At 59.8% G+C, this 16,343-nt stretch overlaps 2 protein-coding genes across 5 annotated transcripts in view; one reads left to right on the top strand and one right to left on the bottom strand.

Moving 5' to 3' along the window:
• MACROD1 (mono-ADP ribosylhydrolase 1) overlaps positions 1 to 16,343 on the bottom strand; it is a 173,014-nt gene that overhangs the window by 33,741 nt on the left and 122,930 nt on the right. The gene's annotated exons all lie outside the window — the stretch shown is intronic.
• The window catches only part of FLRT1 (fibronectin leucine rich transmembrane protein 1), an 81,806-nt gene continuing 70,661 nt past the window's right edge, over positions 5,199 to 16,343 (top strand). The window contains exon 1 of the mRNA XM_017516897.2: positions 5,199 to 5,429. The gene's annotated coding sequence lies outside the window, so the exon portion shown is untranslated. The remainder of the gene's footprint in view (positions 5,430 to 16,343) is intronic.

The following is a 16,343-nucleotide window of genomic DNA, read 5'->3' as shown; positions in this document are numbered from 1 at the left end:
GATCTCGGCTCACCGCAACCTCCGCCTCCTGGATTCAAGCAATTCTCCTGCCTCAGCCTCCTGAGTAGCTGGGGCTACAGGCACGCGCCACCATGCCCAGCTAATTTTTTTGTAGTTTTAGTAGAGACGGGGTTTCACCATATTGACCAGGATGGTCTCGATCTCTTGACCTCGTGATCCACCCGCCTCGGCCTCCCAAAGTGCTGGGATTACAGACTTGAGCCACCGTCCTGTATCTTAAAAAATTAAAAAAAAAAGAAATGTGGGTGGGGATGTGGGGCTTAGGGAGGCCTCTCTGATGACAGGTTGGCCAAGCCCTGGCTGGTGAGGAGGAGTTGGTTAGGACTGAAGAGGCAGAAGCATGCAGGGAAAACACCTGTTTCAGGGCCTGGGGGCAGGAGCCTGCTGAGGGCAGGGGTGAGGCCAAGGATGGAGGCAGGCACTGGTGCAGGGCTGGAGGGGGTGCTCCTGTCCTGGCTGCAGCCTCCCCAGGGCCAGTGACCTGATCTTCCTTGCTCCCCTCCCTGCTCCCAGCACCAGCCCGAGGGGTGCTGACTTCCCCCCTCCTTGCTTTGTCCCTTCTGTGCCCGCTCCTTGGGGGACCTTCTCTGGGACCTTTCTCCTGGGCTGCAGGTCTTGCTCTCTGGCTCTCCCTGAAGCTCTGCGCCAGGGCCCACCCTCCCAGTCCTGGACCTTGTGCTTCACGGGAAGAAGCCCCAGCCCTCCGTGTTGTGCATAATGGTGGGAGTTAGAAGTTGGATCAGAGAAGGTGCTAGAACTTTCTTTTTCTTTTTTCTTTTTTTGAGACAGAGTTTCATTCTTGTCACCCAGGCTGGAGTGCAGTGGCGCATTCTCAGCTTACTGCAACCTCTGCCTCCTGGGTTCAAGTGATTTTCCTGCCTCAGCCTCCCGAGTACCTGAGATTGCAGGTGTGCGCCACCACGCCTGGCTAATTTTTGTATTTCTAGTAGAGACAGGGTTTCACCATGTTGGCCAGGATGGTCTCGATCTCTTGACCTCATGATCTACCCACCTCAGCCTCCCAAAGTGCTGGGATTACAGGTGTGACCTACCATGACCGGCTGCTGCTGGAGCTTTCTGAGGAGAGCTGGTGTGCCAGCCAGGTGTCCCTAAAGTGGCGCACACAGCTTGCCTACCCACAGGCATGTCCATTCATTTGTGCCAACATCCCAGAGCACACTGGGGCATCACTGGGGCCCCGGGCTGGGAGTCCACCTCTCTGTGGAGGTGATGCCAGGCTGGGGCCTGTGGGGAAGGCTGAGGCCAGGGTTGTGCCCTCTGAACATCTGCTCTTTGTTCTTGCCTTGGTGCCAACCCCTGACCACTGCCTCGGGATGGCTTCATGCCTGGATGCCTAGCACAGAGCCTGGGGCTAAGGGTCCCTGGTGATGCCCACGGACCCCCTCGAGAGTCAAGTCACCTCCTTCCCTGCCCCCAGCCGAGAAAAGGCCCAAGTGAAGCCCAGGGTGGCACAGCTTTAGTTGACTACGGTCTAATGACGGTGAGTGGTATTGTTACAGCGCTTCACAGTACACAAAGTGCTTTCCTCCTGGGACCTCACTGGACTCTCACTAGCTCTAGGAGGTCTAAGATGGCCCCGTTAAGATTAGGAAATGTAGGCACAGCAAGGCTGGGATGGTGCCAGGGCCCATGGCTGGTGAGTTGCAGGATGGTGAGCAGGACCCAGATTTATGGGCTCCAGAGAGGGTAGATGGTGGCTGGAGAGCAAGGATGCTTCAGGCAGTGCCAGGGTGACCTTGGCTGCCTGGTGGTAGGGCCCATCGCACCAGGCTGCGTGGGTTACTGCCGCCCGGGAGCAGGGGAGCTGGGGCTTGGCGAGCTCAAGGTTGAACCTACCAATCATCGCTGGGGGACTTGAGCTGCCCTTGCAGCTGAGCGCATCCCCCATGAGTGCCCAGCAGGGACTAGCTCAGTCCTCCGGGCCCAGGCCACACTGCCTTTACCAGTCACCTGTGTCCTCCTAGAGCCCACAGCTCCCCGGGGCTCGGCAAGGGATTGCTGACGGAACAGCGATCTTTCTGACTCTCAGACCACTGTCCACTTCCTGGAATGACACTGCCTCGTGGTGCCCTACTCCTTCCCAGATAAAGTCCAGGCTCTCCAGGTTTGTCTAAGACCCTGCACACCCGGCCTGGCTGCCACCAGCCACCTCATCTTCCACCATGGCCCCCTCCAACCAAGAATTCCTGAGCCTCAAAGCCAAGACTCTTTCACATCAGAGCCTCTGTGAACTTCTGCTGTCTGCGTGGAACACTCCTTCTGACCCTCCAAGACCCAGGTCAGGAGCTACCTGGGTCTCCCTGGGGAAGCTGATGTCAAGATCGACTTGGCCCTATGTCTTAGGGTCAGGAGGTAATGCCTGTTTCAGCAAGATCTTGCTAAGCCATAACTGTCTAGGTGCCTAGCCCCCATGCTGGAGTTCCAGCTTTGCCAGGGCGAGATGCAGCAGGGCCTGAGTCACTTCTGGCCCCTAGTACCTCAAATCGTGCCTGGCATATGGTGGACTTCCAGCTGTATCCCTTAAACTATGTATGCACAGCCACCAGGCATGACTGAGCAGGTTATTCCATCAGCTCTGTGGAATATCGTGCAGCTGTTAAAAACACAATTATGATGATGATTTGTGTCTTTTTTCTTTTTTGAGATGGGAGTTTCGCTCTTGTTGCCCAGGCTGGAGTGCAATGGCTCAATCTCGGCTCACTGCAACCTCTGCCTCCTGCATTCAGTGATTCTCCTGCCTCAGCCTCCCGAGTAGCTGGGACTACAGGCATGCGCCACCATGCCCGACTAATTTTGTATTTTTTAGTAGAGACTGGGTTTCTCCGTGTTGATCAGGCTGGTCTCGAACTCCTGACCTCTGGTGATCCTCCCACCTCAGCCTCCCAAAACCAAAACATTGGGATTACAGGCATAAGCCACCACGCCCAGCCTGATTTGTGTCTTTTTTTTAGGGACAAGGTTGCCCAGGCTGGAGTGTAGCAGCAGGATCATAGCTCACTGCAGCCTCGACCTCCTGAACTCAAGGATCCTCTCGCCTCGGCCTCCTGAGTAGCTGGGACTACAGGTGCCTTACTAATTTTTAAAAAATTTTTTTTTGTAGAGACAGAGACTCTCTATGTTGCCCAGGCTGGTCTCAAACTCCTGGCCTCAAGCAATCATCCCACCAGAACCTCCCAAAGCTCTGGGGTTACAGGTGTGAGCCACCGTGCCTGGCTCGAAGATGAAATCTAAGTGTAACATGTCAAAGAAAGCTACATTCATACAATCCATTCCACTGTGAGGCACTGAGTGCCCGTGCTCTGTGCCAGCTCAGTGGCTTGGCAGGGGGGTGACAGGGATAGAAAGGGGTCTCTCCTGTAAGGCGTTTGGTTCAGAAGAGGAGGAAGGCTTGAACGTAATTCCTGCGCCACACGCCAAGTACTGTGATGGAGACATGACGGAGCCCTGGGGCCGCGAGTCCATCTGGGGGTCTGGGGAGGCGGAACCGAAAACACAGCTCTGTAAAAATTACAGCCATCTCTGCATGGACAAGCCTGGAAGGGAGCAGAGGAACGGAAGCTGTTGACGCCACAGGGCGGTGGCATTGTGGGTGATTTTTCTTTCTTTTATTGTTGGTATAATGCTGTTTGGGTAATAAATAAAAATTGGGAGGAAAAAATAGCTGTTTGGTGAATTGAGTAGAATTCGGGAGAAGGAAGAAAGGGAGTTAAGGGGAGGGAAATCCGGAAGGGAGAGGTGAGGAGGGAGAGGCAGGTAGGGCAAAGGCAGGGCGTGCAGAGCGCACAGAGGCTTCAGCCTCAGGCTAGGCTCCAGTCTACCCCCAGGCTGGGCGAAAGAGAGATGGGTTGGCACAGGGAAAGCATGGGGAGAAGGGCAGGAGTCTCTGTGGGGGGACCCTCCCCAGGGGGATCTGGGAGGGCATCCCAGAGGGAAGATGGCCTCCAGGCCTCGATGGACAGCACAGAGCAGGGCTATCAGAGGGTCTCCCAGCCAGACCATGGGCAGTCTGAGGGTGGATCAAGAGCAGTGGGGTCCTGGTGGGCACTCTGGGCAGGCTTGGGACTCACTCAGAGCAGCCACTGACAGTTGCGGAGGTCTGGCCAGGCTGGGTATATAGGACAGTCTCTTACTTAGTGTCCCAGAGAATGCCAAGGGCACTGGGACTTTCAGTCTAAGAGGAGGCTGGTCTAAACACTCCTCACCTGACCCAGATGTCATACCACAGACAGGAACATCTCCCCAGTCTCTAATGGGTGCCAGGCACTGGCCTAGCCACCCTCCCCTTCAAGGTCTTCTTCATCTTTCACAGCAACCCTTGATCTAGGTAGTAACCCTCCCATTTCACAATCCAGGACACTGAGGCTGGGACAGGTTCAGCAACTTGGCCAAGGTCACAGTCGGCTGGGGATGGGAAGGGGCGCTGGCACGGGAAGGGGTGCCCCGTTAGCAGCTGGGAGGGGCACTGCTGGGGAGCTCCCCGGTGTTTACAGCACGCGGCAGATGAGGGAGTCCGCTCAGGGAAGGGGTGCCAGGCAGGAGGAAGGGGTTACCTTGGCATGCAGAGTAGGCAGTGGGTACCTGTTTGTGAATGAATGCATGGGTGCACGGATGAATGAATGAATGGATGGCTGGAGGGATGAATGAGTGGGTGCAGAGAGGAGGGTGTTGGGGAGGCGGCGCGTGAGCGAGAACCCCATTCTCCCCCGCCTGTGCGCTGGAGGCTGGCTTTGGGAGCCTCCCTCCCCCCACTCCCAGAGGGGCCGGCTCCCCCACCCGCCCTCCCCGCAGCCAGTTTAGCCGAGGGCGGAGGGGGCCACGACAGAGGCCATTCCTCCCCAGCTTCGCCAGAGTCCCCGCACGGCAGCACAGCCTCCCGCTCCAGGTCTCGCCGGCCAGTGCGCAGCGCGGCGCCCCCGCCCCCGCCGCCTCCTCCCCGCCCGCTGCCTCCCCCTCTTCCTCCCCTCCCTCCCCGCTCCGCGCCTGCACGCACGGCCCCCGCCTCCGCCTCCGCCGCCGCGAGGGAGAGGCGGCCGCACAGCCTGGTTCCCCGCGCCCTGCTCGCCGCCGCCGCCGCCGCCACCACCTCCGCTCGCGCGGGCACCACCACTAACCCCCGCTCCACTGAGCGCACCCGCCTGGGCGCACCTCCCCCCCCGGCACTCCTCCCGCGGCTCCGCCGGGCGCCCGAGCCGGGCAAATGCGCCGCCGCGCGCCCCCCGCTCCGGGCCCGCCACAGTGCTCTGCCGCGCGCCGGGGGGCTCCTCTCCTGGGCCCCCCTAGGCGCCCTCCGGCTCCGGTTCCCGCCCGCTCCTTGGAATAACCCCTGAGGCTCCAGCCGTCACCGCAAAGTTTCCCGAGGAGACCCGCCTCCCCGGGCCGCTGCGCAGGTAGGGCTGGCTGCACCGGGCGGGGGTCGGGGTCCGCGCGTCCGGGACTGGGCGTGGGGACGGGGCGCTGGGGCGGGGGCCGGGGCCACCGAGGCTCCGCAGGGTCAGGCAGCCTGGCTTTGTCCCAGAGCGGCGGGAGTCAGAATAGGCAGCCTTTGGTATTTGGGGTGGGGGTCTCTGAGTCAAGAGCCAAGTATTGGTGGCGGTGGCGCTGGCCCCACCGCGGGGAGGCGCGGGGTGCGCAGCCAGCGGCTCTGCTCTCCCGAGCCGAGGCTGGAAAGGGCGGGGGCTCAGCTGGAGCTCTAGCCCAAGCTCTTGCTGCGCCCCCATGGAGGGGGCCCGGCCCATGGGGGGCGTCAGGCGGTCATGTGGGTCCCAGCTCCCGCTCTCATGAACCAGAGGAGGGCGCGCGGCCAGGGACAGCCGGCCGGCCCGGGCGCCGCGCTCCCGTCCCCACCAGCCGCGTGAGTCACGGTTGGAGCGAGGTTTTATTTTTAAAACGACTTCAAGGGGGGCATGAGCAGCCTCCAACTTCCCTCCCTTTGCGCGCTGTGGACTGTCAGCCCTGAGCTGGGCAGGGGCTGGGGCCGTGCACCTGGCGGCCCGAACGGTGAGACCACAGTGTCCGGGCGGGGGGCGGCGGGCACCCCCCCATCCCCCAGCTCTGAAGACTAGGAGGCAACCCAGTGGCGCACGCCCCTCCTTGCAGGCACAGGAGGCCCCCGGGAGAAGGCTTGGGAGTGTTGTCGCCCAGCTGCAGGGAACCGTGGCGGATCAGAGCTCCCCGAGGAGGAGAAAGTTGTGGAGCAGGGACACCAGGGAGCTGCCACAGCCTTCCTGTTGGCCCCGGGAGGCTTTCGAGGCTCTCCAGGGTGGGCAGCTTTGAGAGAATACAGCCCAGCTGGGGTGTGCCAGGCCCCCGAGGCCCAAGCCAGAGCTCTGATGTGAATCAATACTGCCAAGGCTGGGAACAGGTCAGGGGTGGCTGAGACCAGCCCTGCCTCACCGCAGCCCCTACGCCTTCTGGTTGGATGGAAACCAGCCCCTCCGCACCCCCTCCCCAGGCGGCTCAGGAGTTAGGAAGGAGGCTGCCTGTGGGGGGACCCACGATGCCACTGTGGAAGGATGTGGCTGGGGCACCCCATCTCTGCCCGGTGGCCGTTGGAGAGGCAGCTGCGCTCTGGGGCTCCCGGCTCCGGTTTCTGGAGTCTAAAGCTACCGCATCTCTTCTGCCAGCCCCAGGAGGAGAGGCGCCGACATCACCTGTCAGCTGGTGCTGACTCCGTGGGCGACTGCTTAGGGCTTTCTCTGAAGGTTTAAAATGGAAATGGCCTGAGCTGATGGGGCCAGTGCCTGGGAGGGGATGCTCGCTGCCCAGCAGTGAGGGGACCCTGGTAGGTGTGAGGGGCAGGAAGAGCTGAGGGCTGCCCCTGGCCCCATGTTCTTACCAACAGAGACTGGACACTCTTCAGTAAAAAGCACCCTCACCCCAGCATGGAGGCTCCACAGCCCACGCCAGAGGCAGCTGTGCCTGCCGCACCTCACTAGATCTGAGCATCACACTCTTTTATTGGTGCCTCTCCTGCTCTGTGCCTCAGTTTCCCTTGTTGATAAAATGGGGTTGATAGTGCCACCTACCTAGCCTGAGCTGGGGGCTGATTTGTAAGTGCATTTGACACATGTTGTGACTGGTTCTATTCCTGGACTGGAGGGTTCTCAAGGGCTGAGGGTACCTGCAGGGACTTTGGAGGGTCGGGGAGTCGGATCCTCCTGCCCTGCCATTGTGCTGTCATTGGGTTTCGTCCTCACGCTGGCCCTCAGCCGCAGTGCCCTCTCTGTGCCTCCTCCTCCCTACCTCCCAGGCCTCCCGTGGAAGCCCCTGGGAGATCTGCCCAGCCTGTTTCTAAGGAGGTGGTGGGGAGCGGGTGTTGCCACCCCACCATGTCACCCGTTGCCAGGGCTGTACCCAGGAGGGCGCTGGCTCACAGGACTCAGCTCTGTGCAGATGGAGGCCTGGTGGCTGAGCCTGTGTCGCACTGGCTGGGTGACCCTGGGCCTCCAGCTTCCCCTCTGGGACTGGCTTCCTTGCCTGAGCAGGGGGTTATAGCAGTTGCCCCACAGAGGATATCTGGGTGCTCTGCGTGTGGGCAAGCAGGGAAGCGTGGTGCACAGCTCACCGTGAACTTGGCTGAGAGAAGGACTGGGGCTCTCGTCGGCCCTGACCTTTCGACTGTTGAGGGACTGAGAGGCAGGCATAGAGCCCAGAGGCCAGTGAGGGGCAGCTGTCAGGTGGCTGCTCTGGTGCTGGGGCAGGAGGCCTCTAGGGTCAGCTGGGCACAGCCATCTCTCTCCAGCCAGGGGGCTAGCAGCCCCCTCCCCAGCCAGCCAGACATCCCCAGAATCAGGGCTGGGCCTGGCCTGATCTCAGAGATGGGGCCTGTCTGGGACTGTGTGGGGTCTGGCTGTGCTGGCCCATCTGCTCTAGAGTCTGGTAGCAACCTGCTCATCCCTGTTGATTGTGTTCCTGGGACCCTAGAATGCCATTGCAGGGTCCTAAGGACTTCCGGTTCCTGGGGAGGGCTTTTCTACCTGGCCTGCTGACCTTCGGCAAGTGACCCGACTTCCTCATCTGCAGAGACACCCCTTTGAGATGATGCATGCGGTTTCTAGCACAGAGTTCCTGCCTAACAATGTGGGGCTCTGCCTGGTCTGCACCCTGGGTTCACTGTGGGCCAACAGCTTTCAGCTTTGTCAGGCTTTGGGGTAGCAGGGAGGATTGATATGGCCCCATCCCCTGCAGGCAGGGGCCATCTTCTCTGGCACCTGGTCCAAGTGGCAGTGGGAAATGCCCCAGAGCAAGAGGGAGCGGGAGGGCCTCCAGCATGGGGTGTGTGAGGCGTGCCGGCAAGCGAGTATGGGTGGACAAGAGGGGGTGTGGGCATGGCAAGGGTGCTGACTGCCTTCGGTGGGGTTGGGGGTGAGTGCCCCGGGGGGTAGCTTTCCGTGCTCACTGGCACAGCAGAGCGCCTCTGGGAGGCCCAGCCTTAGGCTCTGGCTGCTGGCCTTGTTGAACTGCCCTCTGCGTGTGTCTGTGGTCAGGGGTGGGCAGTCCCCTCCCTGGAACCTGTGCTGTCCTCCTGGAGAACGAAGTTCAGGCTCTGCCTGGACCACAAGGCAGGTGCATTCTGTCCTCTGCCATGGGACAGTGACCCTGAGAGGGCCAGGGCTGTGGTGTGGGCAGAATGGATGGTGGGGAGGACGCAGGGGAAAAGACAGCGCCTGTTCTGCCCTCCTTCCCTGGACAGCCTGCCTGGCGTTCCCTGGCAGCAGCTGGAGCCACTGAGGGCTCCATGGAGCGGCTGTGTTTGTGCAGGCCTGTGTCTGCCTGTTTGCCGTCACTTGAGGCCCCCAGAGCACCACTGCTCCCCAGGGTCAGCAGCTCTGCAGATGATGTCAGGGTTTGGGGGCCTCTCCTTGCTTTGTGGAGGTTGTTTGCTGGATTCCTGCAGCCCTGGGTTTTAAATTGCCACCCTGCAGAGCTGAGGGCCAGCGGGGGGGGGGGAGGGCGCTGGGATGGATGGGTGGGAGTCTGAGGCTGAAGCCAAGGAGGATGAATGAGGTGGCCCACCAGTGCTCCCCTGGCACCCCTGGCTTCCTGGCTCTTCTGTTTTCCCTTCCCTCACTCCTTCCCTCCTTTCCTGCTCATTTGTTCTTGAGATAATTATTGAGCTTTAGTTCTTGTCAGGCACAGTGCTGGGCTCTGGGACAAAAGTGAGGAGCAAAAGCCGCGGGTATCTTGCCCTCAGGGCGCTTCCAATAGCTGTGGTGTCAGACATCAGTCAGACCTCCTTCCCCGTGAAGCCTTGGGTCCAAGGGTGCAAAGTGCTGAGGTCAGGTAAAAGAGGGGCCTACTGGGAGGTGGGGCTGAGGGGAACTTCCCAGGGAAGGGGGTGCTTAAGTTAAGATGTGAAGCATGAGCTGGAGCTGGGGAAGGGCGGGGACAGAAACAAGGGCCTGGAGGGTAGATGGATGAGAGGGCTGCAGGGAGACCCTGTGGCCGCAGGGCCGAGGGGCTGGAGGCCCTGGCTGGTGCGGGGCCGGTGGGCTATTTCCCTGGGTCTCTGCTGGCCCATTCACCTCTGATCTTTCTGGCCTCCTGGGTCTGCCTAAGGTACCATCTGCCTGTCCTTGTAGGGGGTCTCTGGGAGAGTGGGCTTCCTAGGCCTGGGATGCCAGGTCCCCTTTTCCTGAGAGCTGTGTGTTCACCTGCATAGACAGGCTGCCCCAGCATCTGATGGGCTGTGAAGGACAAATGTGGGCTTGTTGATGATGGGGGCGGTAGCCCTGGATGGACCTAGAGCTATTAGTAATGAAGGAGACTCCACAGAAATCCTCCCCAACCCTGAATGTTCCTGATGCAGGCAGAGGGAGAAGGGAGCGAAGGCCCTGTGTCCTGGAGAGCCCCGGACCCGGCTGTATGGGGCTGAGCTAGCCACTAGGGGACACTGCCTCCCAGGCAGATTGCAGGACCCAGGCATCCGACGCCCCGGCCAGGCCCCAGAGGCCGCAGGCTCTGCAGTGAGGGGCGTCCTCATGGGCAGCCGGGGTCTCTGGTCTGGCTGGCGGGAGGCAGTGGCCAGGCTGGCTGGGGATGGCTCATACTTAATTAAAACTGGGATTGAAATGGGGGTCATGGGGCGCTAGCCCTGGCCATTCCTGCCCGCGCTGCTCTCTAGAGGCAGCTCCGTGGCAGTATTTTTTTTCACTCTCCTTTCCCTCCTTCTGCCTGAATTAATCGCTGGCACCAGATTACAACAGATTTAGCAAACTGTAAAAAAAAAAAAAGAGAGAGAGCATGAGCGAGAGAGGAAGAGAGAAAAGAAAGGAGGGAATGCCTTCCGTGAGGAGCCGGCGTTTATCTCCAGAAGCAAATTGCTCTTGTTGAACCGTCCCTGTCGCCCCCCATCCCTCCCCGCCTCCGTGATGCCTGGGAAATGCTGCTTGGGAAAATGTCCTCCAAAATGCCGCTGGGTGCCGGAGCCAGGGGGCCTTTTCCTGGGGGAGGTCTGCCAGGGGCTGCGGGGCGAGGAGAGCTCAGTGGGGCGTGGAGGGTGCCCAGGGCTGCTCTGGAGGGTGTGTGTGGGGGACGTCTGGCTGGTTCCTAGTGGTGGCAGGGCTGGGGACCAGGGGGTCAGAGGCCTGGTGAGAGGCAGGGATGGCTGAGGGCAGGGTCTGTCCATGGGGTTCCTTTCAGCAGCCTGAGGGCCTGGTGCTGGGCCCAGCGCATGGCAGGGCTTGGTGTAGGCAGAGCGCGCGAACAGAGGAATGAATGGAAAATGGGATGCAGCCGGGACTGAAGAACCGCCCCGGGAGCTGGCGTGGGCAGCAGTGAGGGTCCCGTCTGCCCATCGGGATTCCTAGGGACAAAATCCGAGGACGGAGCCGTCTCCAGCGACACAGCATCTTGGGTCCTGACCCAGTCCGACTCCTCTCTGGTGAGACCACAGGGGCCTGGCTTTGGTTCAGGGAATCTGGCTGCTATGGGGTGGTCGTCTAGCCCCGGGGACAGGACAGGCTGCAAAGGGTCACGGAGTCTGACCTCAAGGCTGAGGGTGCCCCGTCCAGTTAAAGCACAGGAGTGAGATTCGGTGGGCGAGAGCCCCTGGGCTCCTAGGCTGTGCTGGGCTGGCCCGCCCTGAGTGGGGACTTAGGTTCTGTGTGGGGCAGTGAGAGGCCCCCTTCCTTCTTCGCTCACTCACTCTCTCGGCAGCGGCCACAGTGGGCCAGGCCCGGAGCTGGCCACAGGGGAGGTGGTGGCGGCCCAGTCCAGTGGGGCCAGGTAGGGAGGGAGACGGATGTGCACCATGCTCACGCCTCTGGGAGCGCACACGCGCCTGCATGCTCACACTCCTGCACACACAGGCTCGCTCCTAACCCGCCTCCCTCCCGGCCTTCCCTGAGCCAGCCCGAGCCAGGCTCCGAGGTGAATGAAGCCCACATCCCACCACCACCTCTGGAAGCTGCCTGGAGGAAGGGACTGAAGTGGTCGCCCTACCCTTCCCGCTCAGTCTCCCTTCCTGCCCCCAGACAATGGTCATCTGTTGCCCAGGCCTGGGCCCCTCTCTGGGGAACGGGTGGGTGCAAAGGAATGAGAAGCGGGAGTGACGGCCCCCTCCCTAAGCCCTGCTCCAATGGCAGAGGCCCTGTGATGGCCAGCCCTGCGGCTAACCTTTGACCCCAGGGAGCCCACAGTCAGGTGGGCACTGGGTGGGGCTGCCCCCCGGCCAGCTGATTCCAGGCCTGTGGGGGTCCTAGAAGCCCTTCCCTGCCTTACTGGGGCTGCACGCCTTCTCAGCTGCCCACCAGTCCCGGGGAGATAGACCATACACACTCTCCTCACCCCCAGTCACAGTGGGGCTTTCCATGCCTCAGTTTCCCCACTACTTCTGGACAAGGAGTTGGACCACTAGGCCCCCAGCAGCTGCCACTCAGAGCAGCACCGTGGCTGTGAGCCCTGAGACCCCCCACCAGGTTAGGGCTAGCCAGAGGGGCTGGGTAGTGCTACATCCCAGCTTCCAGGGGCTTCTGGCTTGACAAGCTCTGCCGGGTTGTCTTCCCACTGTGAGAGCAGGGAAACTGAGGCACAGAGCGGAGACACACTCTGTCCAATGCTGCGTGGCAGTCAGGATGCACCCCAGGGCAGCAGGGCTGTGAGATGAAAGTGCCAGGCTCTGGAGCCAATGGACTTGGGCTTGGAGCCTGCCTTTGACACTTATCTGAGTGCCCTGGATGTCTCACGTCCCCTCTCTGTAACTCAGTCTCCACACCTGTGAAATGGGACAATGGCACATGTGTATACTTCCCAGGGTTAGCATGAAGACTCCATGTGACTGTCCACAGAAGGGCTTTGTGGGAACCAGTGGTTACTGTGGATCACTGGACAGGCCCCGCCGGACACATGCTGGGACAGTGACCCTGCTCGGGGCTCCGGGGAGCTCGGGCAGGAGAGGGGCTGCACACGCTAGCTTTCTGCCCTCAGGACCCCACCTCTCTGGCAGGCAGGCTCGTGGGGCACTGCTGAGCCCCGAGGTCTGGGCCCATGCAGTAGCAGGTGGAATGGGTCAGGGAGTGGGGACTGTAACCGCCCTGTGTGACAAAGAGGCAAGCTGGGGTGTGGGTGACTCCTGGGGGACCTGGGGAGAGGTGAGCTCTGGAGGGCCCTGGAGAGCAGCAGGGGCCAGGAGGCAGCAGGTTTGGGAGGGGCTAGGGGTCAAATCCTGGAAAGGGACAGTGGGGCTCAAATGTCACCTTCTGCCCACTGAGGGTGGCAGAGAGGTCATTGTAGCTGCCATTATTGAGTATTTACTGCATATGATGCATATTTCATAGAGCACAAGGGCTGTACCTTACAGAATCTCACTGAGGCTTCACAACAGCCCCATTCCACAGAATAGAAAACGGAGGCCCAGACAGATAAAGTGATTGGACCAAGGTCACATAGCCAGGGTATGGCATCTGTTTTTTTTGTTTTTTTTTTGAGATGGAGTTTCACTTTTGTTGCCCAGGCTGGAGTGCAATGGTGCGATCTCGGCTCACCGCAACCTCTGCCTCCCGGGTTAAAGGGATTCTCCTGCCTCAGCCTCCTAACTAGCAGGGACTACAGGCACCCATCACCACGGCTGGCTTATTTTTTGTATTTTTAGTAGAGATGGGGTTTCACCATGTTGGCCAGGATGGTCTCAAACTCCTGATGTCAGGTGACCCACCCACCTCGGCCTCCCAAAGTTCTGGGATTACAGGCGTGAGCTACCACACCTGGCCAGGACATAGCATTTAAAACATGCTCATAACCCTCCCCAGGCCCCAAGACACGAGAGTCATCGATGCAGCAGTAGTGGCGGAAAGTTGTATCGGACTTTACTATGTACCTGATAGCTGGCAGGTCCCCCAACAAATTCTTTTTTTTAAAGAGTCTGCATCTGGCCAGGCGCGGTGGCTCAGGCCTGTACTCCCTGAGCCACTTTGGGAGGCTGAGGCAGGTGGATCACCTGAGGTCAGGAGTTTGAGACCAGCCTGTCCAAGATGGTGAAACCCTGTTTCTACTTAAAAAAAAAAAAGAAAGAAAGAAAAAATTAGCCAGATGTGGTGGCACATGCCTGTAGTCTCAGCTACTCAGGAGGCTGATGCAGAAGAATCGCCTTAATCCAAAAGGTGGAGGTTGCAGTGAGCCAAGATTGTGCACTGCACTCCATCCCGGGCAGCAGAATGAGACTCCGTTTGCATCTGTCTCTGTGCGTCTGCATCTGGCTGGAGTGCAGTGGCTCCATCATAGTTCACTGAAGCCTCGAACTTACAGGCTCAAGTGATCCTCCCACCTCAACATTCCGAGTAGCTCAGGCTACAGGCACACACCGCCACACTGGCTAATTTTTTAATTTTTCAGAGATGGGGTTTCATTGTGTTGCCCAGGCTGGCCGTGAACTCCTGACCTCAAGCGATCCTCCCACCTCAGCCTCCTGATTACAGGTGTGAGCCACTGCGCCTGCTCCCTCAGCAACTTCCGAAGTAGGCACCATTATTATCCTGATTTTACTCCAGGGGTAAACTGAGGCACTGAGTGACGAAGTGACTTGCCCAAGGTCACACAGAGGAAGGGAAGCCACGTTTGTTAGGGTGAACTTCGGTCCTTTACAAAGGAAGATGGGAAACTGAGGCGTAGAGACAGCAGGTAACTGCCAGAGGTCACCAGTGCCTGAGCTTTCGTGTCTGTCATGCTCCTTCCTCACCAATCGCCTCTCCAAGCTGGGGACCTGCCCAGGACCCAGTTGTCTCCTGTGATCTGAGAGCCTCTTGCCTCCTAAGGGCTCTTCACTGCCTGGATTCTGCCTTTGGTTTCCTGAGGCCCCACTGTGTGCTGGGTGTGGGGCTGGTACTGACAGTGGGTGATGTCATTTAACACAGGTGTCAGGGAGGAATCAGGGAAGGCCTCATGGGGGAGGTGTCATTTCTGCCTTGGAGCCAGGCAGAAGGGCATTATTCCTGGAGGGGAGCAGCCTTGGCAGAGGCGCTGTGAGCTGGTCAGGCCTGTGTGGGCTAAGGGGGAGCAGTCCGGGTACGTGTGGCGTGTGGCACGTGCTTCTGTCTCTGCCGAGCGCTTCTCTCCAGCCCAGACGCTGGCCTGTGACGTCAGCAGGTGGCCCAGCCGGGCCTCGCTGCCTGATGGTGCCCTCGGGAGGAGCAGGGCGGGCGGCGGGCGAGGGGGCCCGGGAGGGCCGCGGCCGCCTGCGGTCATGGAGCAATCTCCATTAGGGCCTGTGAGCGAGTGGCAGCAGCTCTTGGAATCCTATTAAAAGCTTTTTCATTGTTCCCCGCGTTATGCTCTGCTCCGCCGGGACCTGGGCATGTTGATAATTTATTTGTGGAAGGGAAGGGGCAAAGAGTGCAGGAGAGAGGAGGAAATATCATTATTTACTCAGTCGGCTTTCTGCAGCGTGGGCCCTGCCTTGGGGCCGCTGGAGGAGGGGGTGACACCACCCCTATCCCAGCCTCTGGGTCACTCGTGGGATCCAATTTGGTAGGTGGGGGGTGAGGGTCTGCCAAGGGAGCAGTGGGAGTGGCCATGGCTGGGGTGTGGGGGGCTTTGGGGGAGGTGGGGTCCTCAGTGCTGATTATCAGGGGCTCCTCAGCCTGGGCGTGTTAGGGGGACTCCAGGCGTCCAGCCCCACCTGGAGTTCAGCTGGGGTAGGCCTCTGCTGCCCTGCTTCTGGCTCTGATGTGGAAGTCCCAGCCCATCCTGTGCGTGGGGTGGGGGAGGTGGCCACCTTGCTGGGTCCTGAGGGTGCAGATTGGAGAGACTGCTCCTGGGGTCTCAGGACAGGCCCACATCCCTGCTGCTGGCCAGCCATGTGGCTGCATAAGTCACTGTACCCCTGGACGCCAAAAACCAGAAAGAGACCTCACTTCTCTGGGGGATGAGAAGGAATTCACAACTAATAGTAGTAACAGGTGGGCTAGGTGGCTCACACCTGTAATCCCAGCATCTTGGGAGGCCGAGGCGGGAGGATGACTTGAGGCCAGGAGTTCGAGACCACCTTCTGCAACATAGCAAGACCCCATCTCTTAAAACAGTAACAGCAGTGATGCTGGCTAACATGACTGAGCACTCACTATGGACCTGCAGTGTGCTACGCATGTCGCGGATGGCACTGTATCTCATTTAATCCTCCAAGTGGGCGGTGATACTGTTATTCTCTTTTTACACATGGGGAAACCAAGTCACAGGCAGCCAAGGTCACATGGGTTCTAAGTGGCAGGGGTAGGATGGGAACCCTGGCTTCTCTTAGCATGGGTGCTGCGTGTGTTCCCTGGAGCAGCCGACCTGCACTGGGTCCCCAGCGCCTCTCTTCCAAAGTGAGGAAGCCCCAGAAGAGGGAACAGGGGCCACCTACAGCAGAACCTTCTAGTAGCAAACTTAGTTGTCATCGGAGCCTGGTGGGGCACAGATGAGGACACAGAGGCTTACTGAGGTGACAAAGGCAGGGTGGAGCCAAAGTGTCCCCTGTGCTGGGGTGCGAGGCTGCCCAAGGGGACAGGAGGGAGCTGGGTCCCACCCTTGCCCTGGACCTCAGACATTGCTGGCCTTTGCCTGGGACTCTGTGCTGTGCTGTGGCCCAAGGCTTCATACACACTCCTGACTGGCCCATTCTTCTTTTTGAGACAGAGTTTGGCTCTCATTGCCCGGGCTAGAATGCAGTGACACCATCTTGTACCCTCCTGAGTAGCTGGGACTACAGGCTTGCACCACTATGCCTGGCTCATTTTATATTTTTAACAGAAGTAGGGTTCCACCATGTTGGCCACTCCTGACCTTGGGTGATCTGCCTGCCTCAGCCTCCCAAAGTGCTGGGATTGCAG

This window comes from Cebus imitator, unplaced genomic scaffold (assembly GCF_001604975.1).
Source record: "Cebus imitator isolate Cc_AM_T3 unplaced genomic scaffold, Cebus_imitator-1.0 Scaffold609, whole genome shotgun sequence".
NCBI lineage: Eukaryota > Metazoa > Chordata > Mammalia > Primates > Cebidae > Cebus > Cebus imitator.
This window is presented reverse-complemented; position numbering and strand designations above follow the sequence as displayed.